Here is a 9,260-nt window from a genome sequence, read left to right on the forward strand (position 1 = left end):
TTGCCTAGATTTGGATTCATTTCCCTAGGCCCGCCGCGGTGAATAAAGTGTAACTCCAAACTCTCAGAGCGCTGTTTGGTTCTGGCCTGGTTTTTTCTGTAACACCACCTGTCTGAGCAGAGTGAGTCCATCCTCCCTGTGACTGGTCATCTTTGGGATCATTGGTAAGTCTGCCTCAGGGCATGGGGAATGCACTCTATACCCTGGATATTTCCAAGAAAAAAGGGAACCTGCCCTACTATGGTTCTTGGATGACAGGACAACAGCCCAGAATAGTCCAGAGACTAGCAAGGATGCCTCTTAACTCTCAGCTGGAAATTTATCTGTCTTTCCATAAATGGGGAACCAGTCCACAGTGCCTTTGAGACACCACTTTAGGATGCATATTTGCCAACTGAGAGAAATTTTACCTAAGTCCCTCAAGCTTCTTTTTCAACATAGCCTGGCACTGTAACCAAATAACACATGGGTCTGGGCTGCCTGTCACTACTTGAGTCAATTAAGCAGAGGCAGGGTTGTATCATATATGAGTGTTTATTCCAATAATGCCAGCAGTATGGGAGAGCAGCAGGTCATCCACAAAAATCTTCTCTGCCCCTCCCCATAAGCCAGCTGCTTATATTGGGTAGAAGAATGAAGATTACATGTGAAAGTAAGAATTACAGGCATGGGAAAGTGCCGGGGTTCTTGTTCCAGCATCTAGAAGGGTTCAGCAATCTGGAGAAGGGGTTATGCATAACTTAATAAAGAGTCCAGAGACGAAATATAATTTTGAAAGGCATTTGGGGGTCAGAGGAGCCTAGCTAAAGAAATTAAGATCTCCTCATCTCAGAACCCCATGCTTTTTATTAACACAAATTGTCCTGAGGCGAGGCAGAGATATATACATCAAAGGGTCAGGTTTTGTATACAGAAGCATTGTCAGAATGGGGGAATTTGCCTACGGCTATTCAGGTGTTTGGCCAGTAGGAGGCAATAACATGTAGATTAAGATGCCCTGAGCTCTCCGGCAGCAAGCAATCATTCAATGCATCCTTTTCAGGTTTGGGGAAATGACTTCAGCCATTCCCAATAGGTGATAATATATGTGACTCAGCCCTTGTTGAGTCCCCAAGTTCCATCAACCTTTCGATGAAACTGTTGCAATTATGACATGCTGAAATTGGCTTCCAGCAGGAAAGTAGGTAAGGTATAATTATTACAGCTTACAGGCAACGAGGGCTGGGGGTTGTAGAGGGGGGTGCCTCTGGGCACCCCCAGAACCAGATTATAGGCAATAGGGGCTGGAGGTTGCAAAGGATGGGCACCTCCAGGACTAGATTGTTTCAGCCACGAGGTTGTAAACCTTTCCATAATGGTAGGCAGTTCTTGGGAAAGGAGGATGGACTGCATTCCAATATTAGCTCCCATGTACCAGGGCATAGAACTCTCAGCCAGGTTAGAATGTATTTTCTCTAATCAGAACAGAACAGTCACAGTTAACAGAGCATGATTAATATTTCTATAATTATAGTTGGTCCCCAATATTCTATTTCTGCCCCTAACACCTCCACTATAAAGTGGGCAATGGAGAGGTTTGGCCAATTAATGGCACCATTAAATTTAATACTGAGAGAAGTTAGCTTGAAATGCAGGCAGATAGGGCAGGGGTCCAGTGTAAAACAAAGGCCGGTGAAACATAGGCAGGGGCAGACACAGCAGTTTGAGCAAGCCTAATCATGGGAACCAACCATGCAGAAATAATAAAATGTTTCTGGACTCAAAGCAGGAGGCATGGGAAACCAAGGGAGGGCCTACACCAACAAGGTATACGAAGGCATAGAAACAAAGAAAGTTCATCATAGGAACAGAGAAAGAACACATAGAAGCAGGGAAAGTTCAGGTCTGTTGCTGGGCAAGAACACTTGGGGGAATCAATCCAGGTGATGACATGGATAGACATAGAGCAGGCTTGTAGCAAATATATACCCCTAGAGTACAAGGCTTCACAAGCAGCCCATTATTGGGCCCTACTCCTCGTGCAGGGAGTCTGAATCTGCTTGTAATAAATTTTCCACACTTTTGCTTAAATCTTCTGGTCCTTAGAGCTCATGCTTCGATGTCCCAAGACAGGACCCTGGGGAAAAAGCTTGGCTTACCATTCCAGTTATCAGCTTCGGAGACTTGGTCTGGTATCCAACCTCTCCACATCAAATGGTAAGTCTATGGACCCTATTGTTTCTTTTCATGTTTCCTTTGTAATTTTGGAGGCATTGCTGGGTGCCCGTCAGCCACTTACCAGGCTGCCATCTTCAGTGATCATTTTTCTCTCACTTTCCAAAAGTCTCCGGCCTTTGGGCCATTGAAAGCCAGGCATGGGTTAGCTAGTCAAAAGCCATTAGGCAGCTGCCCCATAAAAAGGCTCCCATGGAAGGATAAACTGGTAGTTGGACTGGGTTAGAAAGCAGTAGGCTACCTGCCAGTTGCAAGAAAAATCCGACCAACGACTAAATGAGTGCTTGGGTCCCTACCCAGGCTCCGAAGATCAAAGAGGCAAATTCCTCCCTCTGGTTCAAGAATCTCAAATATTCTGATGCGAGTAAGGACCTCAAAGAGGTGTCTGGGGTTGAACTCGGTAAGACATGCAGGGGCATCATAGAGACTCCGGAATACAGCTGTAATTAAACTCTGATCCATCCAGGGAGTGCACATAAGAGCTGGTAACTCAGCTCTCTGGGTCCTCACGGCTATTTAGATAGTTGGGGAGAGAAACTGAGGCACATAAAAGGAGGGAAATGACCAGCGGTTTCACCACCTCTGGGAGTTCCCTCCACAAACAGCACACTATAAACAGCCCAACCCTGGCCTGTTCCCTCGTTAGGATTTCTATTGCTGGAGATCCTCTCCAACTCTCCTGCCTTTTTCTTCCACCTGTCCAAGGTTGGGGGAGAGGGAATGCTAAGTTCTTTGGATCCTGGCCCAGGCTGGTTGATCTGCTGTTCTTGGTATCCCCTACCACAGATGGACCTGAAAGAATAAAAGAATGTTACAAACTGCACAGGCCCAGCTGCTAGGCCTAGCTGCCCGTTTTATCTCAACTCCCTAGGCTTCCCCCACTAGAGATAGGAACAGAGAGAATGACGCCCTCCCTAAGGCTGTTTCAGGAGATAGCCCCAACAAAGGGCAGGCTGAGTAAACCGGGCTTCAATCAACCTTGAGATAAACAGGTTGTGAAAACACCAGGCAGGAATGCCCTATCAAGACACGAACCAGACCCCTTTGGAATCTCTTTGTTCTCCTCTCGCCCTCCTGCATGCCACCCCCCTCCCTGATGTGTGATTTTTGCATATAAATAGCTGAAAGACCGCTTGCTGGGGGCCCAACTCTTCTACTCCTGCGTGAGTGAGTACCGGTTGAGCCCCAGCGCGCGCTGGAATAAAGTCTCATGCCGTTTGCATCAAGTGACGTCTCCTGCGGTTGATTGGGGTTGCCGTCGGTCGGTGGGACAGAGTGAGGGTCCCCCTTCAGGGTCCTCACATTTGGGGGCTCGTCCTGGATTAGACGGCCACCCCTCATCCGCGGAGCCGACCTTGGAGGTAAGGAGGGCCCCGAGTTGTTTGTCTTTGTCTTGTGTTTGTCAAGCGGTCTGGATTTGAGTGCGCGCTTTCGTTTTCGGTTTGGCAGCCGTTCGGCAACTCGTGAGAGTGGCCGAACAGTGGTCGGTAGACGTGCCTGGAGGACCACAGGTTGCAGCCCTGGGGGACGCCCCAAGAGTGGTGGAGAGCCAGGGACGCCTGGTAGTCTCCTTTAGTAAGGGCACTGATCGGGTTCAGCTGTTGGATCAGAGATTGTCAGGATCACGCCCGTCTGATTCCGCTACGTGTTTGTGGCAGACGAGGAGGGGGAAGTGGGTCCTCGTGTCTGCAACTTCTGTGTTATTTGTGTTTTTGGTGGCATACGAACTGACTATGGGACAGACTCAGTTTTTCTTTCGCGGGGTCGGAAGGCTGTTCTTAGGTGTCTTTGTTTATTTGTTTGGTGTCTGTGTTCTTTTGTTTGATTTTGTGGACTCACTGGACGGACGCTATGGGACAGACTCAAACTACTCCTTTAAGCATTATGGTCGTTTTAAAGTCAAGGGCTGGGTCAAACCTGCTTGCCAGCCTCAGGTGTGGTTTTCCAGAACTGCTGAGAACTTGGGACCTTGAAGCTTACTGAATTCAAATGATAAAAAACTTATGTCTTGCATTTTTGAAGGTTATTCTTAAAAATGTTACTGATTGAGAAAAACTGTGTGTTGTGGTGGCTAAATGCCTTTGCTGAATGAATGTCTGGTGAAAGTGTGCGAGTGTGGAGGGAGGGGGCCTGCCCTCTCCTCTCCTTTGTGTGGCTCCACAACTTTGGTCAGGCGGGTACCTGAGTGAAAATCTGTGAAAACAGGTCACCCCTCCCTTGTCTGTCTCTCGTCACCAATCATCATGAGGTCGGGACAAAGTAAACCTGCTGTTCTTAATTACATGTTGAAAAATTTTTTAAAGGAATACAATAGAGATTGTAAAATTAAAATGAATGCTAAAACACTGAGGAAGCATGAGTGAACAGCTGTTTGTTTGTGTGGAACTAGCCAATTTGCTACCAAAAGGGGGGGACTGGATGCAGTCTTAACTCCTCCGGTAGGTTCTCACCAAAACGTTGGTCAAGAATTCTGTTCTGGGACATGGGTGCCAGGAGTGCCCCCACGCCCGTCTGGGGAGTTGGGCATTGTTTTGTTTATCTGCTCAGCTTCAGTCTGGGCTAGTCTACTGAGAGCGTGAATACGAGTGTTTATCTATTTTGGCTGCTCATTACTAGTCTGTATAAAGTGAAAGTTACTTTTATTTATTTTGCATTTCTGTTCATTCGTCTGGCTGAACGTTTGGACTGGACCCGCGGTGGGCTGCAAGAATCTCTAGCAGTTCTCAGAGTCTTTTGCTCGCCACTACAGAAGGAATCAGCCCACTTAGTTAATATAAATTTCTGTCTATCAGTTGCTCTTTGCTCTTACCTGGGTTGTAAATCGCTGTAATTCCAAGATTGCTTAGTTCTGAGATTGCTTATAAAAGAGTAAAAGAAAAAAAAATCTGTGAGGAAAAGCAGCCTGGGCTGAGAGAAGCGGGGGGGTTGGCAGTTATGCTGCTGGCTGCAAACCTAACAGGTCTTATCAATGAACTTCAAGGTTACAAAAAGTAACTGTAAGCACAGTCTTTCTCTGCCCTGGTTTATTCTTTTAACCCCTCCAATGCTGAATCAGACCGATACCTGTTCTTAGTTTTATCACAAAAGGTCTAGATATATCTTAAGAGTAAAAGTACATTTAAAATATGTTCATAAATATTAATCTAAAATTGCCGAATGTTCACCTTTAGTAATCATTAAAGGATTAAGGTTTCTAAGAATAAAATAAAACAACAACTGAACTCCCGCTAGAAAAGCGGAGGAGGAACAAAGCTAGAATCCACAGCCCCCCCTGGTGATTTAGAACTGTTTGCCAGGTAGACTCAGCCCCTGAGAGCCAGGTCAAAGAAAGGGGGGGCTGAATGCCTGAGCTGCCCGCAAGGCCCGGAAGCCCCTGGTGGAGAAGAGGCGTGTGCACAGTCAAGGAGAGCCTACAGGAGCTGCAGCAGCTGCTGGCGGGCACCTGCGGGGCAGAGCTTGTGGGCGCGAGCAGCTGCAGGCAGAAGCCAGTGAGCACTTCGCTGCCGGCTACATCCAGTGAACCCCTGCTTGAGTCCATACCACTGCAAAAGGGCAGCGGCTTCCGGGATTTGCTGGGGGACGCTCTGGCTGGGCCCCTGGGAGACCCTAGGCTGGAAGAGGAGGGGTTAATATCTCCTTCCAGTGCGCTCCCTTGAAAGAGGCCTGGTTGCTGCTCTGCCACAAAGGGAACTGGTAAAAAGGCAAAAAGCAGGGCCCTAAGGGTTAACAAAAAAAGGCACTCTCCCTGGACCTGGGAGCTATCAGGACTTTGAAATTCTCCAAGAGAGGAGGAGGAGTCTGACTCAGACTGGCCGAAACCTTGTTGGGTTAGAAAAACCGGAGGCTGCATATTGAACTTATAGGCTGCAGTTTGCTGGGCAGATGTCCGAGCCCAGTTGTGTAGAGGTTAGCTGCCTCTGTGCAGCAAACAACCTTCTCCTGTGCCAAAATACACTTTAATAAAATAGAATGCATAATAGACCAGTAAGCTGGGACAAGTAAAATAGGTAAACTGAGCAGAAACCACTTTTGCCCCAGATGACTCAGCACAGCCTTGCCTAGGTGAAGAGACCTCTCCAATGATCCTGTCCTTAGCAGTGCCGAGAGAGAAAGAATGGAGACTTTGTACCCCCCCGCCAAAGGCCCCCACATCTGTTCTTGTCAGGCCCCCATCAGGGGACTTGGGCAGTGTTCCTGTTATCTGCCAAAATTCCCAAGACTGTAAAAGTACTTGTTCACTGAAAAGGTGTAAATATGGATGTTTATTTGATGTTTATATGTCTACTTAGGTGTAATTATTTGTAGATAAATAAAACCCCTGGATAATTTTCTGGTGATTCTGGAGCAGCCAATTCAGTCTTGACAGAGCCAATGGGACCAGTAACATCTAAGAAGACACCAGTTCTAAGAGCCACCGGACAAACTGCCTTTTTCCTTGGACATCAAAGAGGACTGTGGACCTCAGAAAGAACACGGTAACTCATTCGTTTCTAGTCATGCCAGAATGCCTGTACCCCTTACTTGGATGTGATCTCTTACAGAAATTGCAAGCCATCCATAAGCTTGTTCGAGATGCCCTGCCAGTGCCACCTCGGACTCTGTACATCCTTTCCAGCCTGGGGACTCGGTATGGGTAAAGAAGTTCACAACCCCAGGACTCACCCCAACTTGAAAAGGACTATACCTGCAGAAAATTGCATAATAGACTCAGATGATGCCTGCATCTTCATAAACATGGCTTCAGAAAGACAAGGACAATTTTACTTTATATAGAAAGGTCAAAGTATGGACTTTAGTCACCTCCCTAAAACGTTTGTATAGCCCTGCCATATCTCATGTTTAGTAGCAGAGGATTTGACTGCCTGAAGAGGCCATGATGCCAATATTATGTTATTATGTTTCATTGTATTAATGTGTTGTATTAACCTTCAATTCTCTTACAGGTTTAAATGCAGCTGTAACTGGCAAATATCCAGTCTCCCACACTGAGGAACATTGCTATAGCTATGTGTTAGCTGTCCTGGAAGGGGACTATGTGGGGTGAACTCCAAAAGTAAAGGGTGTCTAGCTGCCAAGAGGGCAGGTGCCCAACTGGGCAAAGGAGAATACCCATCAGGTTTTAGTCTCTATCGAGAGACAGTTGACAGTTGGCAGCCTGTATACTATCTTGTGGGCCTGTGTGACCATGCCCATGTCAGAGGTGACACAAAACCTCAACTGTAGAAAACTGGGAAAAGCCTGTTTGGAATAGAAGGTCTAAGGCATGGTTATGCATTTTTTAAGGACATAGAAAGAAGGTTTAAAGGCTAATTTGAAAGCATGAAATTTAAAAAAGGTTGTATATGTGATAAGAAGGAGAAGAGAAATGTTAAAAGAAAATTAATCAAATGATACAGGCCAGTAAGTCAGAAAGAGTAAATAATTTACATTCTGCCTCTCTAAACAGAGGGTAAATAGTTATGCCAAAGTACTTAGGGAAAATGATAAAAGAGCAGTAACAAGAAAAATAAGAAGATCTTAGAGCAGATCAGTATGTTTTTCTCCTTATATAATTCCTCTGAAATTTGGCAATGCTTAATAAGTCATGGCAATACATTTCTTTGCATAAATTCAATAAGACCAGTTTCCAGTAGTGGTTTTATTTAATGAAAACTTTGACTGGAGTATCATGTTTTAAAGAGTTCTGTCTGAGCTCTGAAGACTTGAAGCCAATAAAAGTGCCACAGGAAAAGCCTGGTATCCTGCTTGGGAGCCCTGAAGATGGCTGGCGCTGAAGCGTCAGGCCCATGCCCTACCATCACTGGCGGTTGGTAAGAGTAGAAGGGGAGCAATAAGGATGCCTCTGCATCCCTGCGGAACCCCATACACTCTGGGCCGCAACGAGTAGGAGGGCTACTGAGATGGGCCTTAAAGCCTAGAGCGTGGGCTCAGGTGGAGTAGCTACAGGTGAGGGATTCACCTAACGCAGCAGATACAGCAGGCAGGCCTGATGGCAGCTGGATGGCTTGGCTTCCTGGCCCTACGGGGCACATTAAGATTCAATCATGAAATTACAGCACAGGTAGTCAGTTACCATTCTTGTTGTGTTTATGCAGGCATCAGGCCAAATTGAATACAGTAGATAAATTGGTCTTGATTTGGCTTTTTGATAGCCATAGAGGAGTTTTAAGAAGAAAAATCCTATTTCAACAGAGGTTATTAAAACTGCAAAGTTTTCTTTCCCTCCCACCAGACCATTGTTACAGTTTGTCTCTGCCAGGTCAGAAGCCCACCTCCTTCTGTGCCCAGGCCTCATCATCCCTCTGACAGATAGCAAGGATCTCTTGGCTCTGAGAGAAACTTCTGTCCCTCCTCAGCACGAAGCAGCTACAGAAGAGAATTCAACGCCCATTTTCCCTGAAATAATTCAGAGCCAGGATCCTTGAGGTAATATAGTAAGCAGTTAGACAGACATGAGCAGAGCAAGGACGATGGGCCAACTGGCACTGACTCCCCAGAAGCAGGAGGGAACTAGGCTGCAGACAAAGCAGCCCAGGAGGCTGCCCTAAAACCAGTGGGGCCTTTACAGATTCTAGTGACTCTTCCAGACCCTGTACTACTCATCTCACCCGTTTACTCAAGTTCTTTCAGGCTTTACAGTCTACCCAGAAAGCAGACCAGAAGCACGTCCAAGATGATCTGCCTGTATCCGGTTCATCCCTTCCAACCTGGTGACACTGTTTGGGTAAAGAAATTTGCCACCCAAGGACTGAAAGGACCACCCCCCACGGCAGTCAGGTTGACAGGATCCCGACGTGGCTTCATCACACCCGGCTTAAGACAGCCCAGGCAAAATAGAGAAGTCCAGGACTCAGTGGACCCTCATATCCACCCTTATGGGTCCTCTTATTATATTGCTTTTAATTCTTACTCTTGGGCCCTGTATCTTAAACCGACTGGTCACCTTTATCAGAGAAGGAATAAGTGCTGTGCAGGTACTAGTGCTCAGGTAGCAATACCAGTCTCTCCGCCAGAGAGATAGTTTCGAAAAGGAATGTCTAGAGACA

The sequence above is a fragment of the Myotis myotis genome, unplaced genomic scaffold, assembly GCF_014108235.1.
Source record: "Myotis myotis isolate mMyoMyo1 unplaced genomic scaffold, mMyoMyo1.p scaffold_m19_p_3, whole genome shotgun sequence".
Lineage (NCBI taxonomy): Eukaryota > Metazoa > Chordata > Mammalia > Chiroptera > Vespertilionidae > Myotis > Myotis myotis.